The following is a 24,494-nucleotide window of genomic DNA, read 5'->3' as shown; positions in this document are numbered from 1 at the left end:
AGTTGACACAACCCGGAAACAGCTGACGGTGCTGAAACCAGGCTTGGCACGAGGGAGTACCTGTGACAAGAACACTGCCGAGAACCAGCTGGCGGTGCTGGAACCCGGATGCGTTGCCCCAGTGTGCAAGAGCCAATGGCACGACCGAGGACCAGCTGACGGTGCTGGAACCCGGTTACTAAGCTGTAGGTGCCCGCGCTTAAAAGCACTACCAAGGACCGCCTGGCGTTGGCAGAACTCGGATACCCAGGAGGAGGCACCTAAGCCAAAGGCTCGGCCCGGAACCAGCTGACGGTGCTGGAACCAGGTGGTGGACCCCAAGGCCCACAGGAGAGGAGAGAACAGCTAGGCCGCGAGGCAGCCGCAGTTACCGAACCCCAACAGTCCTACAGGGGGAGCTGGGCCTACTGGCACTACAGAACCAGCCTTGACTACCAGTTCACGCAGCCCACATAGGAAGCTCCTAAACTGGAGGCACCCTGGAGTTGGCTAACCCGACCGCACCACGACGAGGCAAGCATAGGTGTCTCAGTGAGCTTGACACAACCCGGAAACAGCTGACGGTGCTGAAACCAGGTTTGGCACGAGGGAGTACCTGTGACAAAAACACTGCTGAGAACCAGCTGGCGGTGCTGGAACCCGGATGCGTTGCCCCAGTGTGCAAGAGCCAATGGCACGACCGAGGACCAGCTGACGGTGCTGGAACCCGGTTACTAAGCTCTAGGTGCCCGCGCTTAAAAGCACTACCAAGGACCGCCTGGCGTTGGCGGAACTCGGATACCCAGGAGGAGGCACCTAAGCCAAAGGCTCGGCCCGGAACCAGCTGACGGTGCTGGAACCAGGTGGTGGACCCCAAGGCCCACAGGAGAGGAGAGAACAGCTAGGCCGCGAGGCAGCCGCAGTTACCGAACCCCAACAGTCCTACAGGGGGAGCTGGGCCTACTGGCACTACAGAACCAGCCTTGACTACCAGTTCACGCAGCCCACATAGGAAGCTCCTAAACTGGAGGCACCCTGGAGTTGGCTAACCCGACCGCACCACGACGAGGCAAGCATAGGTGTCTCAGTGAGCTTGACACAACCCGGAAACAGCTGACGGTGCTGAAACCAGGCTTGGCACGAGGGAGTACCTGTGACAAGAACACTGCCGAGAACCAGCTGGCGGTGCTGGAACCCGGATGCGTTGCCCCAGTGTGCAAGAGCCAATGGCACGACCGAGGACTAGCTGACGGTGCTGGAACCCGGTTACTAAGCTGTAGGTGCCCGCGCTTAAAAGCACTACCAAGGACCGCCTGGCGTTGGCGGAACTCGGATACCCAGGAGGAGGCACCTAAGCCAAAGGCTCGGCCCGGAACCAGCTGACGGTGCTGGAACCAGGTGGTGGACCCCAAGGCCCACAGGAGAGGAGAGAACAGCTAGGCCGCGAGGCAGCCGCAGTTACCAAACCCCAACAGTCCTACAGGGGGAGCTGGGCCTACTGGCACTACAGAACCAGCCTTGACTACCAGTTCACGCAGCCCACATAGGAAGCTCCTAAACTGGAGGCACCCTGGAGTTGGCTAACCCGACCGCACCACGACGAGGCAAGCATAGGTGTCTCAGTGAGCTTGACACAACCCGGAAACAGCTGACGGTGCTGAAACCAGGCTTGGCACGAGGGAGTACCTGTGACAAAAACACTGCCGAGAACCAGCTGGCGGTGCTGGAACCCGGATGCGTTGCCCCAGTGTGCAAGAGCCAATGGCACGACCGAGGACTAGCTGACGGTGCTGGAACCCGGTTACTAAGCTGTAGGTGCCCGCGCTTAAAAGCACTACCAAGGACCGCCTGGCGTTGGCGGAACTCGGATACCCAGGAGGAGGCACCTAAGCCAAAGGCTCGGCCCGGAACCAGCTGACGGTGCTGGAACCAGGTGGTGGACCCCAAGGCCCACAGGAGAGGAGAGAACAGCTAGGCCGCGAGGCAGCCGCAGTTACCGAACCCCAACAGTCCTACAGGGGGAGCTGGGCCTACTGGCACTACAGAACCAGCCTTGACTACCAGTTCACGCAGCCCACATAGGAAGCTCCTAAACTGGAGGCACCCTGGAGTTGACTAACTCGACCGCACCACGACGGGGCAAGCATAGGCGTCTCAGTGAAGTTGACACAACCCGGAAACAGCTGACGGTGCTGAAACCAGGCTTGGCACGAGGGAGTACCTGTGACAAGAACACTGCCGAGAACCAGCTGGAACCCGGATGCGTTGCCCCAGTGTGCAAGAGCCAATGGCACGACCGAGGACCAGCTGACGGTGCTGGAACCCGGTTACTAAGCTGTAGGTGCCCGCGCTTAAAAGCACTACCAACCCCAACAGTCCTACAGGGGGAGCTGGGCCTACTGGCACTACAGAACCAGCCTTGACTACCAGTTCACGCAGCCCACATAGGAAGCTCCTAAACTGGAGGCACCCTGGAGTTGGCTAACCCGACCGCACCACGACGAGGCAAGCATAGGTGTCTCAGTGAGCTTGACACAACCCGGAAACAGCTGACGGTGCTGAAACCAGGCTTGGCACGAGGGAGTACCTGTGACAAAAACACTGCCGAGAACCAGCTGGCGGTGCTGGAACCCGGATGCGTTGCCCCAGTGTGCAATAGCCAATGGCACGACCGAGGACTAGCTGACGGTGCTGGAACCCGGTTACTAAGCTGTAGGTGCCCGCGCTTAAAAGCACTACCAAGGACCGCCTGGCGTTGGCGGAACTCGGATACCCAGGAGGAGGCACCTAAGCCAAAGGCTCGGCCCGGAACCAGCTGACGGTGCTGGAACCAGGTGGTGGACCCCAAGGCCCACAGGAGAGGAGAGAACAGCTAGACCGCGAGGCAGCCGCAGTTACCGAACCCCAACAGTCCTACAGGGGGAGCTGGGCCTACTGGCACTACAGAACCAGCCTTGACTACCAGTTCACGCAGCCCACATAGGAAGCTCCTAAACTGGAGGCACCCTGGAGTTGGCTAACTCGACCGCACCACGACGGGGCAAGCATAGGCGTCTCAGTGAAGTTGACACAACCCGGAAACAGCTGACGGTGCTGAAACCAGGCTTGGCACGAGGGAGTACCTGTGACAAGAACACTGCCGAGAACCAGCTGGCGGTGCTGGAACCCAGATGCGTTGCCTTGCCTATTAAAGATTGTCTTCCTAGAGCCCCAACTAGCGGTGTTGGAGCAAAGGGTAAGCAGGGGGAGATGAGTGTAGGCCGAAGCCTGCACTGGAGGCAGCTTTGTGTCTGCGTTGCATTTGCAGGACACTTTGCCGGCTACACACTGGGGGAACAGCTGGCGTTGCTGAACCCCACTAACACAATGGCGTGTGTTTTTCTCTGTGCAGCTAGCACTTGCGGGCAAAAACTAGCGATGTTAGAGCCCGTGTTGAAGCAGGAGGAGGAGGAGGAGAGGAGCAGAGTGTAGGCCGAAGCCTAGTTGAACCAATTTCAAAGGAAACCTTTAACCCCCCCTCAGGTGTTACAAAGTACAAGAGACACACCTTGTGCAGTATTAATGCTGCACAAGTGAAAGGTTGCTCTATTAATTTGTCTACTTGCACACGCTGAATGAAAGACATACACAATTTACCCCATTCTACAGTCAAACTGTAGTGGATGCGTGACTTGGTTTTTTGATGAGACGCAGCACAGGTGTCCAAAATAACGCCTTGGTACTTGGCGCAGCTTCCTGAGCGTTGTTATTTGCTGTACAGGAGTCTGCGCTCTTGTGTTATCCCTTGGCAATGCCCTGTTAGCGCTGCCCATCTTATGACATCATTTCATGTTGGCCGGTGCGGTTAACGATGGCCATAAATCCCAGACCCACAGTGTCTTTTCATAAAGCCACACTGCGGTGCTGGGATTCGTGGCCTTGAGCAGTAAATATTTTGGCCGCTCACACACGTCCTTACACCTGCTTCAGACTGGGCGGCCTCTGCTGATCCCTTCTCGCATGCCGCGGCCATGAGGCTGCACAGTCTGAAGAAGGCGGAAGGAGATGAGTTAAGACAGGCGAAGATATGCACTGCTCGTGCCCATCAATCACACCCTCGCAGTCAAAATAATTAAGACAACGAGGAGCATTTTATTCAGGCAGGGCGGACGTACAGGCGCAAGTAGCCAACCAATGATGTCAGAAGACGGGAAGCGCTACCAAGGGGGGTGCTGCGTATCATTAGAAAGGAAAGTCACACCTCAGGGACAGTGGAATGGTCTCAAAGAGACACATTTTGTACGTGTTGAGTTCCACGTGGGCAAGGAGAAAACATCAGTCACCTTGTACAAATGCAGCAGTACTGCTGTACAAGGTGGCTGTTATACATAGAAACACCTGGGGGTGGGGGCCAGGCTCCCTTCAATTTCAGTTCATGTGCCTGCGTGGCGTTTGCAGGTCACGTTGCAAGCTGCACAGCAGGGGAACAGCTGGCGGTGCTGAACCCCACTAACACATTGGCTGGTGTTTTTCTCTGTGCAGCTAGCATTTCCGGGCAAAAACTAGCGGTGTTTGAGCCCAGGGTCAGCAGGAGGAGGAGGAGAGGAGCAAAGTGTAGGCCGAAGCCTGCACTGGTGGCAGCTTTTGGTCGGTTGTGCCAGCGTGGCTTGTGCTGGACACGATGCCGGCTACACAGCGGGGGAACAGCTGGCGGTGCTGAACCCCACTAACACATTGGCTGGTGTTTTTCTCTGTGCAGCTAGCATTTCCGGGCAAAAACTAGCGGTGTTTGAGCCCAGGGTCAGCAGGAGGAGGAGGAGAGGAGCAAAGTGTAGGCCGAAGCCTGCACTGGTGGCAGCTTTTGGTCGGTTGTGCCAGCGTGGCTTGTGCTGGACACGATGCCGGCTACACAGTGGGGGAACAGCTGGCGGTGCTGAACCCCACTAACACATTGGCTGGTGTTTTTCTCTGTGCAGCTAGCATTTCCGGGCAAAAACTAGCGTTGTTAGAGCCCAGGGTCAGCAGGAGGAGGAGAGGAGCAGAGTGTAGGCCGAAGCCTAGTTGAACCAATTTCAAAGGTTACCTTTAACCCCCCCTCAGGTGTTACAAAGTACAAGAGCCACTCCTTCTGCAGCATTAATGCTGCACAAGTAAAAGGTTGCTCTATTAATTTTTCTACTTGCACAAGCTGAATGCAACACGTAGACTATTTAGCCCATTATACTGTTAATCAGTAGTGGAGGCGTGACTTGTCTTTTTAAAGAAAAGCAGCACAGGTGTCGAAAACAACACCTTTTTGCATGGGCGCAGCTTCCTGAGCGTTGTTAGTTGCTGTACAGGAGTCTGCGCTCTTGTGATCCTTTGGCCATGCGCTGTGAGCGCTTCTTGTCTTATGACCTCATTTCATGTTGGCCGTTGCGGTTAGCGATGGACATGAATCCCAGACCCACAGTATGTTTTTAAAAAATCACACTGCGGTGCTGGGATTCGTGCCCTGGTGCACTAAATATGTTTGCCGCTCACACATGTCCTTACACCTGCTTCAGACTGGGCGGCCTCATCTGATCCCTTATCGCCTGCCGCGGCCATGAGGACACCCAGTCTGAAGAAGGCGGAAGGAGATGAGTGAACACAGGCAAACATATGCACTGCACATGCCCATCAATCACACCCTCGCTGTCCAAAAAAATAAGACACCGAGGGGCGTTGTTTCGAGCAGGGGAGATGCACAGGCGCAGCCAGCTAACCAATGATGTCAAAAGACGGGCAGCGCTAACAAGGGTGGTGCTGCGTGTCATTACAAAGGAAAGTCACACCTCAGGGACATTGTAATGGTCTCTAATGAGACACATTTTGTACGTGTTGAGTTCCACGTGGGCAAGGAGAAAAAGTCAGCCACCTTGTACAAATGCAGCAGTACTGCTGTACAAGGTGGCTGTTATACATAGAAACACCTGTGGGTGGGGGGCAGGCTCCCTTCAATTTCAGTTCATGTGCCTGCGTGGCGTTTGCAGGTCACGTTGCAAGCTACACAGCAGGGGAACAGCTGGCGTTGCTGAACCCCACTGACACATTGACTGGTGTTTTTCTCTGTGCAGATTGCATGTCCGGGCAAAAACTAGCGGTGTTAGAGCCCAGGGTCAGCAGGAGGAGGAGGAGAGGAGCAAAGTGTAGGCCGAAGCCTGCACTGGTGGCAGCTTTTGGTCGGTTGTGCCAGCGTGGCTTGTGCTGGATACGATGCCGGCTACACAGCAGGGGAACAGCTGGCGGTGCTGAACCCCACTAACACATTGGCTGGTGTTTTTCTCTGTGCAGCTAGCATTTCCGGGCAAAAACTAGCGTTGTTAGAGCCCAGGGTCAGCAGGAGGAGGAGAGGAGCAGAGTGTAGGCCGAAGCCTAGTTGAACCAATTTCAAAGGTTACCTTTAACCCCCCCTCAGGTGTTACAAAGTACAAGAGCCACTCCTTCTGCAGCATTAATGCTGCACAAGTAAAAGGTTGCTCTATTAATTTGTCTACTTGCACAAGCTGAATGCAACACGTACACTATTTAGCCCATTATACTGTTAAACAGTAGTGGAGGCGTGACTTGTCTTTTTAAAGAAAAGCAGCACAGGTGTCGAAAACAACACCTTTTTGCATGGGCGAAGCTTCCTGAGCGTTGTTAGTTGCTGTACAGGAGTCTGCGCTCTTGTGATCCTTTGGCCATGCGCTGTGAGCGCTTCCTTGTCTTATGACCTCATTTCATGTTGGCCGTTGCGGTTAGCGATGGACATGAATCCCAGACCCACAGTGTGATTTTAAAAAATCACACTGCGGTGCTGGGATTCGTGCCCTGGTGCACTAAATATGTTTGCCGCTCACACATGTCCTTACACCTGCTTCAGACTGGGCGGCCTCATCTGATCCCTTATCGCCTGCCGCGGCCATGAGGACACCCAGTCTGAAGAAGGCGGAAGGAGATGAGTGAACACAGGCAAACATATGCACTGCACATGCCCATCAATCACACCCTCGCTGTCCAAAAAAATAAGACACCGAGGGGCGTTGTTTCGAGCAGGGGAGATGCACAGGCGCAGCCAGCTAACCAATGATGTCAAAAGACGGGCAGCGCTAACAAGGGTGGTGCTGCGTGTCATTACATAGGAAAGTCACACCTCAGGGACATTGTAATGGTCTCTAATGAGACACATTTTGTACGTGTTGAGTTCCACGTGGGCAAGGAGAAAAAGTCAGCCACCTTGTACAAATGCAGCAGTACTGCTGTACAAGGTGGCTGTTATACATAGAAACACCTGTGGGTGGGGGGCAGGCTCCCTTCAATTTCAGTTCATGTGCCTGCGTGGCGTTTGCAGGTCACGTTGCAAGCTACACAGCAGGGGAACAGCTGGCGTTGCTGAACCCCACTGACACATTGACTGGTGTTTTTCTCTGTGCAGATTGCATGTCCGGGCAAAAACTAGCGGTGTTAGAGCCCAGGGTCAGCAGGAGGAGGAGGAGAGGAGCAAAGTGTAGGCCGAAGCCTGCACTGGTGGCAGCTTTTGGTCGGTTGTGCCAGCGTGGCTTGTGCTGGACACGATGCCGGCTACACAGCGGGGGAACAGCTGGCGGTGCTGAACCCCACTAACACATTGGCTGGTGTTTTTCTCTGTGCAGCTAGCAGTTCCGGGCAAAAACTAGCGGTGTTTGAGCCCAGGGTCAGCAGGAGGAGGAGGAGAGGAGCAAAGTGTAGGCCGAAGCCTGCACTGGTGGCAGCTTTTGGTCGGTTGTGCCAGCGTGGCTTGTGCTGGACACGATGCCGGCTACACAGCGGGGGAACAGCTGGCGGTGCTGAACCCCACTAACACATTGGCTGGTGTTTTTCTCTGTGCAGCTAGCATTTCCGGGCAAAAACTAGCGGTGTTTGAGCCCAGGGTCAGCAGGAGGAGTAGAGGAGCAGAGTGTAGGCCGAAGCCTAGTTGAACCAATTTCAAAGGTTACCTTTAACCCCCCCCTCAGGTGTTGCAAGGTACAAGAGCCACACCTTGAACAGCATTAATGATGCACAAGTCAAAGGTTGCTCTATTTAATTTTGCTCCTTGCACACGCTGAATTAAACACGTACACTATTTAGCCCATTATACTGTCAAACAGTAGTGGAGGCGTGACTACTAGTCTTTTTAAGGTGACGCAGCACAGGTGTACAAATTTACACCTAGGTGCTGTGCGCAGATTCCTTACCGTTGTTATTTGCAGTACAGGAAACTGCGCTCTTGTGTTATCCCTTGGCAATACCCTGTTAGTGCAGGCCGTCTCATGACCTCATTTCATGTTGGCCGGTGCGGTTAACGATGGCCATAAATCCCAGACCCACAGTGGCTTTTCCTAAAGTCACACTGCGGTGCTGGGATTCGTGGCCTTGTGCAGTAAATATGTTCGCCGCTCACACATGTCCTTACACCTGCTTCAGACTGGGCGGCCTCAGCTGATCCCTTATCGCATGCCGCGGCCATGAGGCCGCACAGTCAGAAGAAGGCGGAAGGAGGGGAGTGAAAACAGGGGAACATATGCACTGCTCGTGCCCATCAATCACACCCTCGCAGTCAAAATATATGAGACAACGGGGGGCGTTGTGTCGGGCAGGGGGGACGCACAGGCACAGCCAGCCAACCAATGATGTCAGGAGACGGGCAGCGTTAACAATGGGGGTGCTGCGTGTCATTAAAAAGGAAAGTCACACCTCAGGGACATTGTAATGGTCTGTAATGAGACACATTTTGTACTTGTTGAGTTCCACGTGTGCAAGGAGAAAAAGTCAGCCACCTTGTACAAATGCAGCAGTACTGCTGTACAAGGTGGCTGTTATACATAGAAACACCTGGGGGGGTGGGGGGCAGGCTCCCTTCAATTTCAGTTCATGTGCCTACGTGGCGTTTGCAGGACACGTTGCCAGCTACACAGCAGGGGAACAGCTGGCGGTGCTGAACCCCACTAACACATTGGCTGTTTTTTTTATCTCTGTGCAGCTAGCATGTCCGGGCAGAAACTGGCGTTGTTTGAGCCCAGGGTCAGCAGGAGGAGGAGAGGAGCAAAGTGTAGGCCGAAGCCTGCACTGGTGGCAGCTTTTGGTCAGTTGTGCCAGCGTGGCTTGTGCTGGACACGATGCCGACTACACAGCAGAGGAACAGCTGGCGGTGCTGAACCCCACTAACACATTGGCTGGTGTTTTTCTCTGTGCAGCTAGCATGTCCGGGCAGAAACTGGCGTTGTTTGAGCCCAGGGTCAGCAGGAGGAGGAGAGGAGCAAAGTGTAGGCCGAAGCCTGCACTGGTGGCAGCTTTTGTTCTGTTGTGCCAGCGTGGCTTGTGCTGGACACGTTGCCGACTACACAGCAGGGGAACAGCTGGCGTTGCTGAACCCCACTAACACATTGGCTGGTGTTTTTCTCTGTGCAGCTAGCATTTCCGGGCAAAAACTAGCGGTGTTTGAGCCCAGGGTCAGCAGGAGGAGTAGAGGAGCAGAGTGTAGGCCGAAGCCTAGTTGAACCAATTTCAAACGTTACCTTTAACCCCCCCCTCAGGTGTTGCAAGGTACAGGAGCCACACCTTGAACAGCATTAATGATGCACAAGTCAAAGGTTGCTCTATTTAATTTTGCTCCTTGCACACGCTGAATTAAACACGTACACTATTTAGCCCATTATACTGTCAAACAGTAGTGGAGGCGTGACTACTAGTCTTTTTAAGGAGACGCAGCACAGGTGTACAAATTTACACCTAGGTGCTGTGCGCAGATTCCTTACCGTTGTTATTTGCAGTACAGGAAACTGCGCTCTTGTGTTATCCCTTGGCAATACCCTGTTAGTGCAGGCCGTCTCATGACCTCATTTCATGTTGGCCGGTGCGGTTAACGATGGCCATAAATCCCAGACCCACAGTGGCTTTTCCTAAAGTCACACTGCGGTGCTGGGATTCGTGGCCTTGTGCAGTAAATATGTTCGCCGCTCACACATGTCCTTACACCTGCTTCAGACTGGGCGGCCTCAGCTGATCCCTTATCGCATGCCGCGGCCATGAGGCCGCACAGTCAGAAGAAGGCGGAAGGAGGGGAGTGAAAACAGGGGAACATATGCACTGCTCGTGCCCATCAATCACACCCTCGCAGTCAAAATATATGAGACAACGGGGGGCGTTGTGTCGGGCAGGGGGGACGCACAGGCACAGCCAGCCAACCAATGATGTCAGGAGACGGGCAGCGCTAACAATGGGGGTGCTGCGTGTCATTAAAAAGGAAAGTCACACCTCAGGGACATTGTAATGGTCTGTAATGAGACACATTTTGTACTTGTTGAGTTCCACGTGTGCAAGGAGAAAAAGTCAGCCACCTTGTACAAATGCAGCAGTACTGCTGTACAAGGTGGCTGTTATACATAAAAACACCTGGGGGGGTGGGGGGCAGGCTCCCTTCAATTTCAGTTCATGTTCCTGCGTGGCGTTTGCAGGAAACGTTGCCAGCTACACAGCAGGGGAACAGCTGGCGGTGCTGAACCCCACTAACACATTGGCTGGTGTTTTTCTCTGTGCAGCTAGCATGTCCGGGCAGAAACTGGCGTTGTTTGAGCCCAGGGTCAGCAGGAGGAGGAGAGGAGCAAAGTGTAGGCCGAAGCCTGCACTGGTGGCAGCTTTTGTTCTGTTGTGCCAGCGTGGCTTGTGCTGGACACGTTGCCGACTACACAGCAGGGGAACAGCTGGCGGTGCTGAACCCCACTAACACATTGGCTGGTGTTTTTCTCTGTGCAGCTAGCAGTTCCGGGCAAAAACTAGCGGTGTTTGAGCCCAGGGTCAGCAGGAGGAGTAGAGGAGCAGAGTGTAGGCCGAAGCCTAGTTGAACCAATTTCAAAGGTTACCTTTAACCCCCCTCAGGTGTTGCAAGGTACAAGAGCCACACCTTGTGCAGCATTAATGCTGCACAAGTAAAAGGTTGCTCTATTTGTTTTGCTCCTTGCACACGCTGACTAAAACACGTACACTATTTAGCCCATTATACTGTCAAACAGTTGTGGAGGCGTGACTTGTCTTTTTAACGAGACGCAGCACAGGTGTCAAAATTTGCACCTAGGTACTGGGCGCAGATTCCTGAGCGTTGTTATTTGCTGTACAGGAGTCTGCGCTATTGTGATCCCTTGGCCATGCGCTGTGAGCGCTTCCTGTCTTCTGACCTCATTTCATGTCGGCCGTTGCGGTTAGCGATGGACATGAATCCCAGACCCACAGTGTGTTTTCAAAAAATCACACTGCGTGGCTGGGATTCGTGGCCTTGTGCAGTAAATAGGTTTGCCGCTTACACATGTCCTTACACCTGCTCCAGACTGGGCGGCCTCAGCTGATCCCTTATCGCCTACCACGGCCAGGAGGCCGCACAGTCTGAAGAAGGCGGAAGGAGATGAGTTAAGACAGGCGAACATATGCACTGCTCGTGCCCATAAACCACACCCTCGCTGACAAAATAAATATGACAACGAGGGGCGTTGTTTCTAGCAGGGCGGATGCACAGGCGCAGCCAGCTAACCATGATGACAAAAGACGGGAAACGCTACCAAGGGGGGTGCTGCGTATCATTACAAAGGAAAGTCACACCTCAGGGACAGTGGAATGGTCTCAATGAGACACATTTTGTACGTGTTGAGTTCCACGTGGGCAAGGAGAAAAAGTCAGCCACCTTGTACAAATGCAGCAGTACTGCTGTACTAGGTGGCTGTTATACATAGAAACACCTGGGGGGGTGGGGCCAGGTTCCCTTTAATTTCAGTTCCTGTGCCTGCATGGCGTTTGCAGGTCACGTTGCCGGCTACACAGCAGGGGAACAGCTGGCGTTGCTGAACCCCACTAACACATTGGCTGGTGTTTTTCTCTGTGCAGCTAGCACTTCCGGGCAAAAACTAGCGGTGTTTGAGCCCAGGGTCAGCAGGAGGAGGAGAGGAGCAGAGTGTAGGCCGAAGCCTGCACTGGTGGCAGCTTTTGTTCTGTTGTGCCAGCGTGGCTTGTGCTGGACACGTTGCCGACTACACAGCAGGGGAACAGCTGGCGGTGCTGAACCCCACTGACACATCACCTAGTGTTTTTTCTGTGTAGACAACACATCCAGGTGGCAACTGACAGTGTTGAAACCCAGGGAATCAAAGAGGAGCAGAGTGTAGGCCGAAGCCTGCAGTGGAGCAAGTTGAAAGGGAACCTTTAACCCCCCGCCCCAGGCATTTGTTGCTGAAAGAGCCATCTTGTACAGCAGTAATACTGCACATGGAAAATGGTAGCTCCGAAAATTATGCTCCTTGCAAACGCTGAAGTACACACTCATATAATGTGTCCCCTCACACCGTCAAACCATCCCGGAAGTGGGACTTTCCTTTGTAATGTGACACAGCACAGCCGTCATTCCAACCCCCTTGGTGCCGGGCGCCACCTCCTCAATGTTGTTTGGTTCTGTCACGGAGCCCGCGCTGCAATGTTATCCCTTGGCCATGCACAGTTAGCGGTGCCCGTCTTCTGACATCATGTAGGTGTCAGGCTGGCAGTGCCTGTGCGTCCAAGCTGCCCGAGATCCAACCTTGCAGTGTCATCTAATGTAGTCCCACTGCGGGCCAGGGATCCATGGGCATGCGCAGTGCATATCATCGCCTCTCACTCACCTCCTTCCTGCTTCTTCAGACTGTGCGGCGTCACGGCCGTGGCATGCTATTAGGGATCAGCTGACGCCGCCTAGTCTGAAGAAGCGTGAAGAAGGGGAGTGAGAGGCTAGTATATGCACTGCGCATGGCCATGGATACCAGGCCCACTGTGGGATCACATTAGACGACACTGCGAGGTGTGATTTCGGGCAGCGTGGACGCACAGGCGCAGCCAGGACGACAACAAATGATGTCAGAGGACGGGCAGCGCAAACTGTGCATGGCCAAGGGATAACATAACAGCGCAGGGTCCATGACGGAATCAAACAACGCTAAGGAGGCAGCGCACGGTGCCAAGGGGGTAGCAATGACGGCTGTGCTGCGTCACATTACAAAGGAAAGTCCCACCTCCGGGACGGTTGGACGGTGTGAGGGGACACATTACATGAGTGTGTAGTTCAGCGTTTGCAAGGAGCATAATTTCAAGAGCGACCTTTCCCTTGTGCAGTATTAGTGCTGCACATGGTGGCTCTTTCAGTAACAAACGCCTAGGGGGGGGGGGGGGGAAAGGTCCCCTTACATTTTAGTTGTGCCAGCGTGGCGGTCGCATGACACGTTGCCGGATACACAGCTGGGGATCAGCTGACGTTACTGAACCCCAATAACAGAGGAGCGACTGTTGACTGTGCACACAGCACTTCCAGGCACCAACTGGCGGTGTTAGAGCCCAGGGACAGCAGGAGGAGCAGATTGGAGGTATTGCCGCACACACAGCTGGGGATCAGCTGACGTTACTGAACCCCAATAACAGAGGAGCGACTGTTGACTGTGCACACAGCACTTCCAGGCACCAACTGGCGGTGTTAGAGCCCAGGGACAGCAGGAGGAGCAGATTGGAGGTATTGCCGCACACACAGCTGGGGATCAGCTGACGTTACTGAACCCCAATAACAGAGGAGCGACTGTTGACTGTGCACACAGCACTTCCAGGCACCAACTGGCGGTGTTAGAGCCCAGGGACAGCAGGAGGAGCAGATTGGAGGTATTGCCGCACACACAGCTGGGGATCAGCTGACGTTACTGAACCCCAATAACAGAGGAGCGACTGTTGACTGTGCACACAGCACTTCCAGGCACCAACTGGCGGTGTTAGAGCCCAGGGACAGCAGGAGGAGCAGAGGAACAGAGTGTAGGCCGAAGCCTGATTGGAGCAAGTTGAAAGGAAACCTTTAACCCCCCCCAAGACGTTTGTAGCTGAAAGAGCCATGTTGTGCAGCACTAAGGATGCAAAAGGAAAAGGTTGCTCTTTTAATTATGCTCCTTGCAAACACCGAAGTAAACACTAAAAATGTGTCCCTTTATACCGTTAAACCGTTCCGGAGGTGCGAATTTCCTTCGTAATGGGACACAGCACAGCTGTCATTCCTATCCCCTTGATGCCGTGCGCTGCCTCCTCAGCGTTGTTTTAAGCTGTCACGGAGCCTGCGCTGTTCTATTAGCCCTTGGCCATGCCCAATTAGCGCTGCTTGTCTTCTGACATAATTTGGTGTCAGGCTGTCAGTGCCTGTGCGTCCACGCTGCTCCAGATCCCACCTCGCAGTCTCATCTAACGTAATCCCACTGCGGGCCTTGGAACCATGGGCATGCACAGTGCATAACCTCGACTCTCACTCCCCTCCTTCCCTCTTCTTCAGACTGTGCGGTGTCACGGCCGTGGCATGCTAGGGATCAGCTGACGGCGCACAGTCTAAAGAAGGCGGAGGGAAATGAGCGAGAGCCCGAGGGGAAGATATGCACTGCGCATGCCCATGGATCCCAGGCCCGCAGTGTGACTCAATCAGAAGACACTGCGAGGCGGGATCTCGGGCACCGCGGCCGCACAGGCGCAGCCAGCCTGACACCAAATTATGTCAGAAGACAGGCAGCGCAAATAGGGCATGCCCAAGGGATAACAGAACAGCGCAGGCTCCGTGACAGCTTAAAACAACGCTGAGGAGGCAGCGCATGGCACCAAGGGGGTAGGAATGACGGCTGTGCTGCGTCACATTACGAAGGAAAGTCCCAGCTCCGGGACGGTATAACGGTATCAGTGAACACATTTTATAAGTGTTAAGTTCTGCGTGTGCAAAGAGCTAAAAAAAAAAGCTACCTTTTCCTTGTGCAGCATTACTGCTGCACAAGATGGCTCTTTCAGTAACAAACGACGGGGGGGGGGGGGGACAGGTTCCCTTACATTTAGGTTGTTGTGCCAGCGTGGCGGTCGCAGGACACATTGCCGGCTACACAGCTGGGGATCAGCTGACGTTACTGAAACCCAATAACACTGGGTTGTATGTTTTTACTGTGCAGCCTGCACTTCTGAGCCGCAACTGGCGGTGTTGGAGCCCAGGAATAGCAGTTCAGGTGGTAGAAAGATGAACACAGCAGGAGACCTGGATGACACCCAATTACTTAATCAGGCAGAGGAGTGGCAAATTCCTGCGAGATCCAGGCCTGGTTCATTTTCAGGAAAGTAAGCCGGTCAACGTTATCGGAGGATAGTCGCATGCGACGGTCTGTTAGTACACCACCTGCGGCACTAAAGACACGTTCCGATAAGACACTAGCCGCAGGGCAAGCCAGCACCTCCAATGCATACTGGCTTAGCTCTGGCCATGTATCCAGCTTAGAGACCCAAAACTTGAACGGGGAAGAGCCGTCTGGGAGTACAGTAAGAGGGCAAGCCATGTAGTCTGTCACCATCTGACGGAACCGTTGCCTCCTGCTGACTGGAGCCGCCGGTGATGGTGTAGACATTTGGGGCGGGCACACAAAAGTGTGCCAGAGTTGTGCCATACTGGGCTTGCCTTGGGCAGAGGCACTGCTTCTGCTCCCTCTTTGGGCAGAGCCTCCCCCACTGCCTCGACGCACTGAGCTGCTTTGTAAAGCACTAGCAGCACTCCTCTCAGTTGGACAGGAGAAGATGATGGATGTTATGGCTGGCAATCAGGCAACACAGCGTGCAGTAATCAGCGCACATACAGAGATCTGGCAATAACCAAAAACAATAGGACGAGCTCTGAGACGTGGAATCTCTGTAGACTGCAGTACCTGATCTATCCTCACACAACTATAAGCAGCAGTGGATTGCGCCTATCACTACCTATGCAACTCGGCACTGCCTGAGGAGCTGACTAGCCTGAAGATAGAAATACAAGCCTGACTTACCTCAGAGAAATACCCCAAAGGAATAGGCAGCCCCCCACATATAATGACTGTTAGCAAGATGAAAAGACAAACGTAGGAATGAAATAGATTCAGCAAAGTGAGGCCCGATATTCTAGACAGAGCGAGGATAGCAAAGAGAACTATGCAGTCTACAAAAAACCCTAAAACGAAAACCACGCAAAGGGGCAAAAAGACCCACCGTGCCGAACTAACAGCACGGCGGTGCACCCCTTTGCTTCTCAGAGCTTCCAGCAAAAGTTAATAGCAAGCTGGACAGAAAAAACAGAAAACAAACTAGAAGCACTTATCTAGCAGAGCAGCAGGTCCAAGGAAAGATGCAGTAGCTCAGATCCAACACTGGAACATTGACAAGGAGCAAGGAAGACAGACTCAGGTGGAGCTAAATAGCAAGGCAGCCAACGAGCTCACCAAAACACCTGAGGGAGGAAGCCCAGAGACTGCAATACCACTTGTGACCACAGAAGTGAATTCAGCCACAGAATTCACAACAGATGGAATTCACCAGTGTGTCGTGGTACTCCCGCAATTTACGCTCCCGGGTCAACGCAGGGATGAGGTTTTGGACGTTGTCCCGGTAGCGAGGATCGAGGAGGGTGAACACCCAATAATCAGGCATGTTGAGAATGTGGTCGATGCGGCGGTCGTTTCTCAGGCACTGCAGCATGAAATCCACCATGTGCTGCAGAGTGCCAACTGGCCCAGAAACGCTGTCCCCTGCTTGAGACATGATCTCTGCCCGCTCGTCATCACCCCACCCTCGCTGTACACACTGACCACTGGACAATTGTGTCGCTCCCTCCTCTGGACGGAGCTCTTCCTCCTCCATTGACTCCTCCTCATCCTCCTCACAAATTGGCCCCTGCGTACCCCTTTGTGAGGAACCACATGGCGCTGACTCTCCAGAAGCTGATGGAAAAGGTGACTCCTCATCCTCCACCTCTTCCACCACATCATCCCTTAACCCTTGCAAAGTTTGCTGAAGCAGGCAGATAAGGGGGACAGTCATGCTGACTAGTGCATCATCTGCACTTGCCATCCGCGTGGAATAATCAAAAGGACGCAAAACCTGGCAGACGTCCTTCATAGTGGCCCACTCTGTGGTTGTGAAGTCTGATCGGCGCTGACTGCGACTTCTTTGCGCCTGATGCAGCTGGTACTCCATAACTGCTTGCTGCTGCTCACACAACCGCTCCAACATATGTAACGTGGAATTCCACCGGGTAGGTAGGTCACATATGATGCGGTGTTCCGGAAGGCGGAATCGGCGCTGCAGAGCAGCAATGCGGGATCTGGCCAAGCTGGAACGCCGCAAGTGAGCACACTCTAGGCGGACCTTGTGCAGCAGGGCATCAAGATCCGGATAGTCCCTCAGAAAACTCTGCACAACCAAATTGAGCACATGTGCCAGACATGGGATGTGAGTGAGGTTGCCAAGGGCCAAAGTTGCCACCAGATTTCGGCCATTGTCACACACTACCATGCCTGGCTGGAGATTCGCTGGCAGTAACCACACATCGCTCTCCTGCTTTATGGCATTCCAGAGCTCCTGCGCTGTGTGGCTTCGATGCCCCAATGAAACTAGTTTCAAGACGGCCTGCTGACGTTTGGCCACGGCTGTGCTCATGTCGGTCATAGGTAAACGTTCACGGGTCCATGTGGGGGTGGACTGTGACGGATCCTGCAGAGAGGAATCAGAGGAACTGGTGTAAGAGGAGGAGTCGATGCGTACAGACTGGATTCCTGCAATCCTTGGAGTGGGCAGGAAACGTCCTGCGCCACTCGCACGATCTGTACCTGGCTCAACAACATTAACCCAATGGGCAGTGAGGGAAACATATCGCCCCTGTCCATGCTGACTGGTCCACGCATCGGTGGTGAGGTGGACCTTGCTACTGACGGCGTTCAGTAGCGCATGTTTTATGTTTGCCTCAACATGCCTGTGCAGGGCAGGGACAGCCTGCCTGCTGAAGTAAAAGCGGCTGGGCACCTTGTACTGTGGGACTGCCAATGCCATCAAGTCACGGAAGCTGTCAGTCTCCACCAGCCTGAACGAGAGCATTTCCAGGGACAACAGTTTGGCAATGCCTGCATTCAGAGCCTGTGCTCGGGGGTGGTTGGCCGAGAATGCCCGCCTTTTCTCCCATGCCTGTACTACCGATGGCTGTAGAGTAGACTGGGAGTGTGAGGATGACTGGGAAGGTGGTGCTGTGGGTGGAATTACACAAGGTCTCTGGGAGGAAGCCAAACCAGCTGTGCGTGAGCTGGAGGAAGAGGCAACACGAGCTGAAGAGGTGGTAGCTGCCGCTGTTGGTTGGCCTACATCTTCAGTGTGTTTCTGTAACTCCACCGCGTGCCTGGTCCGCACATGTTTCCACATATTTGTGGTATTGAGGTTGCTGACATTTTTCCCTCTTTTTACTTTATGATGACACAGCTTGCATTTGACAAAACAAATGTCATCTGCAACTGTGTCAAAAAAGGACCAGGCACTGCAAGTCTTGGGAGCGCCCTTTTTGGCTTTGGAAAGAGACAGGCTCCTAACGGGTGCCAAAGTGGAGGCTACAGGCTCCGCAGTCTTCCCCCTCCCTCTCCCTCTTTGGCCCGTAAGAGGAAGCTCTTCCTCTGAGCTGCTCCCACCACCTTCCTGTTCCTCACGCCACGATGGGTCAAGGACCTCATCATCTCCACTACCCTCTGCCACCAACTGCTCCTCCTGGGTAGTCTCAGCAGCACAGTACGCACGAGAAAGCGGCACCTGAGTTTCATCATAAGATGCGTACTGCGCTGTGGTCACCGGAGGCACTGGCCCACCTGCCTCTTCAGAGTCAGAGAGAAAAAGGTGTTGGGCATCACTGCACACTGCCTCTTCTTCCATTTCTCCAATGCTGCTTGGCTGGCCCCCTGTTTCCAAGCCAAGAGATTCAGAGAACAGAAGTAGAGACGGCTCCTGTCCTGGGCTCTCTGACTGCCTGGCCAATTTGGCAGGTGGTGAAGAGACAGATGGCTGCTCTCCAGTGCTCTGTGCCTGAGAGGATGTGGCACTAACTGAAGTCGATGCCGAGGCGTTAGCTGCCATCCACCCGACAACGGCTTCAATTTGGTCTTCACGCAGCAGCGGTGCACGGCGCTCTCCGACAAAGCTGCGCATGAAGGACTGTTCCCTGCTGAAACTGAGTGACGACGAGTCACCGGCGCCCGCAGCAGGCACAGAATCACCACGTCCTCTCCCTGCTCCTCTCCCTGCTCCGCGCCCACGCCCACGTGCCTTACTCCCTGCCCTCTTCATCTTGGTTGACAGATAAAGATAAGCAGAAAAGTACTAAGGCCTTAGTGTGCTTATTCCTGTAATGCTCCTCCTAACAGGTGTAAGAAACACTAATGTTGTAAATTGTGGACTAAACTTTATTATTTTTCAAATGTGGCCTACACAAGTGTTAAGTTGTGTTTGGTGAACTTAACTTTTTTTTTGGTGCAGATCGGGCTACAGAGCTAGTTTAAATCACACGGAGACCGTGCAGACAGCCGTAAACGGCGCTGCAAGGCCAAAAAACCCTCCTCTAGGTTATCCTATATAGTGTTTTTCCACTATTTAGCTGGATACAAGTGGAAAGACACTAATAGGAATTTTTTTTTTCAAATTTTAAACTGGCTGCACTATTTGAAAAAAAGGAAATTGTTTTTCAAGGTATGAGGCAGTAACGCACCCTGAGCTGAATCCAACCGGCTATGGCTGCACACAGACTACAGGGCGAGCTGCGCTCACACAGAGACCGTGCAGACAGCCGTAAACGGCGCTGCAAGGCGCCAAAAAAACCCTCTAGGTTATCCTATGTAGTGTTTTTCCACAATTGAGCTGGAGACTGGTGGAAAGACACTAATAGGAATTTTTTTTTTTCAAATTTTAAACAGGCTGCACTATTTCAAAAAAAGGAAAATTTTTCTCAAGGTATGAGCCAGTAACGAACCCTGAGCTGAATCCAACCGGCTATGGCTGCACACAGACTACAGGGCGAGCTGGGCTCACACGGAGACCGTGCAGACAGCCGTAAACGGCGCTGCAAGGCCAAAAAACCCTCCTCTAGGTTATCATATATAGTGTTTTTCCACTATTTAGCTGGATACGAGTGGAAAGACACTAATAGGATTTTTTTTTTTCAAATTTTAAACAGGCTGCACTATTTGAAAAAAAGGAAAATTTTTCTCAAGGTATGAGCCAGTAACGAACCCTGAGCTGAATCCAACCGGCTATGGCTGCACACAGACTACAGGGCGAGCTGGGCTCACACGGAGACCGTGCAGACAGCCGTAAACGGCGCTGCAAGGCCCAAAAACCCCCCTCTAGGTTATCCTATGTAGTGTTTTTCCACAATAGAGCTGGAGACTGGTGGAAAAACACTAATAGGAAATTTGAGAAAAAATGTGCAGCAGGCTGCACTAAGAGCAAAAAAGAACAACTGTGTGAGGCAGTGTGAACCCCCCCTGAGCTGAATACAACCGGGTATATGGCTGCACACAGACTACAGAGTGAGCTGCACACACACACACACAGAGACCTTGCAGAACGCTGTTAAAACAGCGCTGCAAGGCAAGAGCAAGGTGAACAGTGAAGAACACACAGCATTTTGCTAAATTAGCCTTTGGAAAGGAAAATAAAGCAATTAGCAAGCTCAACTGGCCCTCAGTTAGAACACAGCGTCCTGTCCCTAACTGAAATCACAGCAGAGTGAGCGCAAAATGGCGGCAGCGCTTTTTTATAGTGCAGAGTGACATCATTTCAGCAGCCAATCCAAGCCTTGCCAGTACTTACATGCCCACCATGCTAAACAGGATGTGCCCACACTTTCATTCATTCCTCATTGGCTGCTGCGTTCAATTTGAATTCTGGGAACTTCCGATTCCGGTATCCGATACGCGGGAAGTATCGGAATTCAGTATCGGAATTCCGATACCGCAAATATCGGCCGATACCCGATACTTGCGGTATCGGAATGCTCAACACTACTTGTGGCCTGTCTGCCCTGCATAAGCTAAGTTCTGCTTGTGTTACTTTTGTTTGCTATTTTTTCTGTCCAGCTTGCTAAATTGGTTTTTCTTGCTTGCTGGAAGCTCTGGGACGCAGAGGGAGCACCTCCGTGCCGTTAGTCGGTACGGAGGGTCTTTTTGCACCCTCTGCGTGGTTGTTTGTAGGTTTTTGTGCTGACCACAAAGCTATCTTTACTATCCTCGGTCTATTCAGTAAGTCGGGCCTCACTTTGCTAAAACCTATTTCATCTCTGTGTTTGTATTTTCATCTTAACCACCAGGTCCATTGTGTATTATTAAAACACAGAAGTACCACAGAATATCACAGATTATATATCCATACTCATATACCACAATTTTATAATGATTTCAGGTACTCGGTGAAGAGATGTGTGATTACCACCAACATAAGGACTAAGACAGCCCAAACACCATGACCATAGACTTTACCAGAGATTAACACCACATCAGGAATTTAATCATAAAATTAGTTTTTATTACAAAATTCAAGTGAAAACATTACATCAAATATAAAATCAATTATCAGTACGCACCACAGGACATCAGGATATAATATAATAGCAGCAAAACCCAAAAACATATAGATCCCTACTCAAAAAAATATTTATATGTATAACATTATGTACTGTATATCATGTACAGTATCTGGACTGTTAAAGTGCAGAATTTATTGATATGAATCTGTACTAGAAACTATATGAAAAATATATATGTAAAAAATAAAATTAAATAACCTACATACTTGACTATGATATTTGTGTGCTACAGAGATTAATCATATGTGAGTTGTCTCTATGTACAAAAAAATATATAAAGAAGAGTAATATATGTTTAATAAATATTTATATAAAAATATAATGTGAAAAAATGTGAGAAAAGTATACATAAAATGAATAAAAACATATATGAAAAAGATTTTATGAAACAAATGTGATGTGCCAAAGAGACAATAAATATATATATACTCTACTTATACTCTGTATGCACCAATGGGTGCCTATATGCTGTAAACACAAGAGAAAGTGCCACGTGCCAAATAAAGCAATAACCAGCTGCTTATTATCACACAAAGTGCTTGCGCGCTCAAATGAGCCCAAAAGATCTCTGAATCACCAGTTCATAACACCCTTCTTTGATATCACCTTCACAATTCTTGCATCCATTGAACTTGTGAGTTTTTGAAGAGTTTCTGCTTGTATTTCTTTACATTAAGTCAGAATAGCCTCCCAGAGCCGCTGTTTTGATGTGAACTGCCCCCACCCTCATAGATCTTTTGCTTGATGATACTCCAAAGGTTCTCTGTATGGTTGAGGTCAGGTGAAGATGGTGGCTACACCATGAGTTTATCTCCTTTTATGCCCATAGCAGCCAATGACTCAGAGGTATTCTTTGCAGCATGAAGATGATTTTGCTCCTGAAGGCATGTTTCTGCTTTTTAGACAATGGAAGAAAGTTGTCAGTCAGAAACTCTAAATACTTTGCAGAGGTCATTTTCACACCTTCAGGAACCTTAAAGCGTCCTACCAGCTGTTTCCCCGTGATTCTGGCCCAAAATGTGACTCCTCCACCTCCTTGCTGACGTCGCAGCCTTGTTGGGACATGGTGGCAATCCACCAACCATCCACTTCTCCATCCATTTGGACCATCCAGGGTTGCTTGACACTCCTCAGTAAACAAGACTATTTGGAAATTAGTGTTCATGTACGTCTGGGCCCACTTTAACCATTTCTGCTTATGAACACAGTTTAAGGGTGGCTGAATATTAGGTTTATGCACCACAGCAAGCCTTTGAAGGATCCTACACCTTGAGGTTCGAGGGACTCCAGAGGCACCAGCAGCTTCAAATAACTGTTTGCTGCTTTGTAATAGTATTTTGGCAGCTGCTGTCTTAATCCCATGAATTTGTCTGGCAGAAACCTTCCTCATTATGCCTTTATCAGCACGAACACGTCAGTGCTCAGATTCTGCCACAAATCTCTTAACAGTACAATGATAACGCTTAAGTTTTAGGGAAATATCTAATGTTTTCATCCCTTGACCAAGGCATTGCACTATTTGATGCTTTTAGGGAGCAGAGATCCTTTTTCTGTCCCATGTTACTTGAAAACTGTGGCCTGCTTAATAATGTGGAACATCATTTTTAAGTAGTTTTCCTTTAATTTGAATCACCAGGAAAACTAATTATCACTGTGACCAGTGGGGTACCGCAGGGGTCAGTATTGGGACCTGTTCTCTTCAACATATTCATTAATGATCTGGTAGAAGGTTTACACAGTAAAATATCGATATTTGCAGATGATACAAAACTATGTAAAGCAGTTAATACAAGAGAAGATAGTATTCTGCTACAGATGGATCTGGATAAGTTGGAAACTTGGGCTGAAAGGTGGCAGATGAGGTTTAACAATGATAAATGTAAGGTTATACACATGGGAAGAGGGAATCAATATCACCATTACACACTGAACGGGAAACCACTGGGTAAATCTGACAGGGAGAAGGACTTGGGGATCCTAGTTAATGATAAACTTACCTGGAGCAGCCAGTGCCAGGCAGCAGCTGCCAAGGCAAACAGGATCATGGGGTGCATTAAAAGAGGTCTGGATACACATGATGAGAGCATTATACTGCCTCTGTACAAATCCCTAGTTAGACCGCACATGGAGTACTGTGTCCAGTTTTGGGCACCGGTGCTCAGGAAGGATATAATGGAACTAGAGAGAGTACAAAAGAGGGCAACAAAATTAATAAAGGGGATGGGAGAACTACAATACCCAGATAGATTAGCGAAATTAGGATTATTTAGTCTAGAAAAAAGACGACTGAGGGGCGATCTAATAACCATGTATAAGTATATAAGGGGACAATACAAATATCTTGCTGAGGATCTGTTTATACCAAGGAAGGTGACGGGCACAAGGGGGCATTCTTTGCGTCTGGAGGAGAGAAGGTTTTTCCACCAACTTAGAAGAGGATTCTTTACTGTTAGGGCAGTGAGAATCTGGAATTGCTTGTCTGAGGAGGTGGTGATGGCGAACTCAGTCGAGGGGTTCAAGAGAGGCCTGGATGTCTTCCTGGAGCAGAACAATATTGTATCATACAATTATTAGGTTCTGTAGAAGTACGTAGATCTGGGGATTTATTATGATGGAATATAGGCTGAACTGGATGGACAAATGTCTTTTTTCGGCCTTACTAACTATGTTACTATGTTACATGTGTTTAAGATTGATTTCAGTGATCCATTGAGCCCTGAGACACAATACCATCCATTAGTTTATTTGAAAAACAAAACAATTAAATCTTTGACACTTAAATCCAATTTGCATAATAATTTGGAACAGTGTATATAGTGTGTATATGTATGCAGTGTATGTGTATAGTGTGTATATGTATGCAGTGTGTACAGTCAAGGCCAAAAGTATTAACACCCCTGCAATTCTGTCAGATAATACTCATTTCTTCCTGAACATGATTGCAAACACAAATTGTTTGGAATTATTATCTTCATTTAATTTGTCTTAAATGAAAAACACAAAAAGAATTGTCCTAAAGCCAAATTGGATATAATTCCACACCAAACATAAATAAGGGGGTGGACAAAAGTATTGGCACTGTTCGAAA

The sequence above is a fragment of the Ranitomeya imitator genome, chromosome 1, assembly GCF_032444005.1.
Source record: "Ranitomeya imitator isolate aRanImi1 chromosome 1, aRanImi1.pri, whole genome shotgun sequence".
NCBI lineage: Eukaryota > Metazoa > Chordata > Amphibia > Anura > Dendrobatidae > Ranitomeya > Ranitomeya imitator.
Note: the sequence above shows the minus strand (reverse complement) of the source record.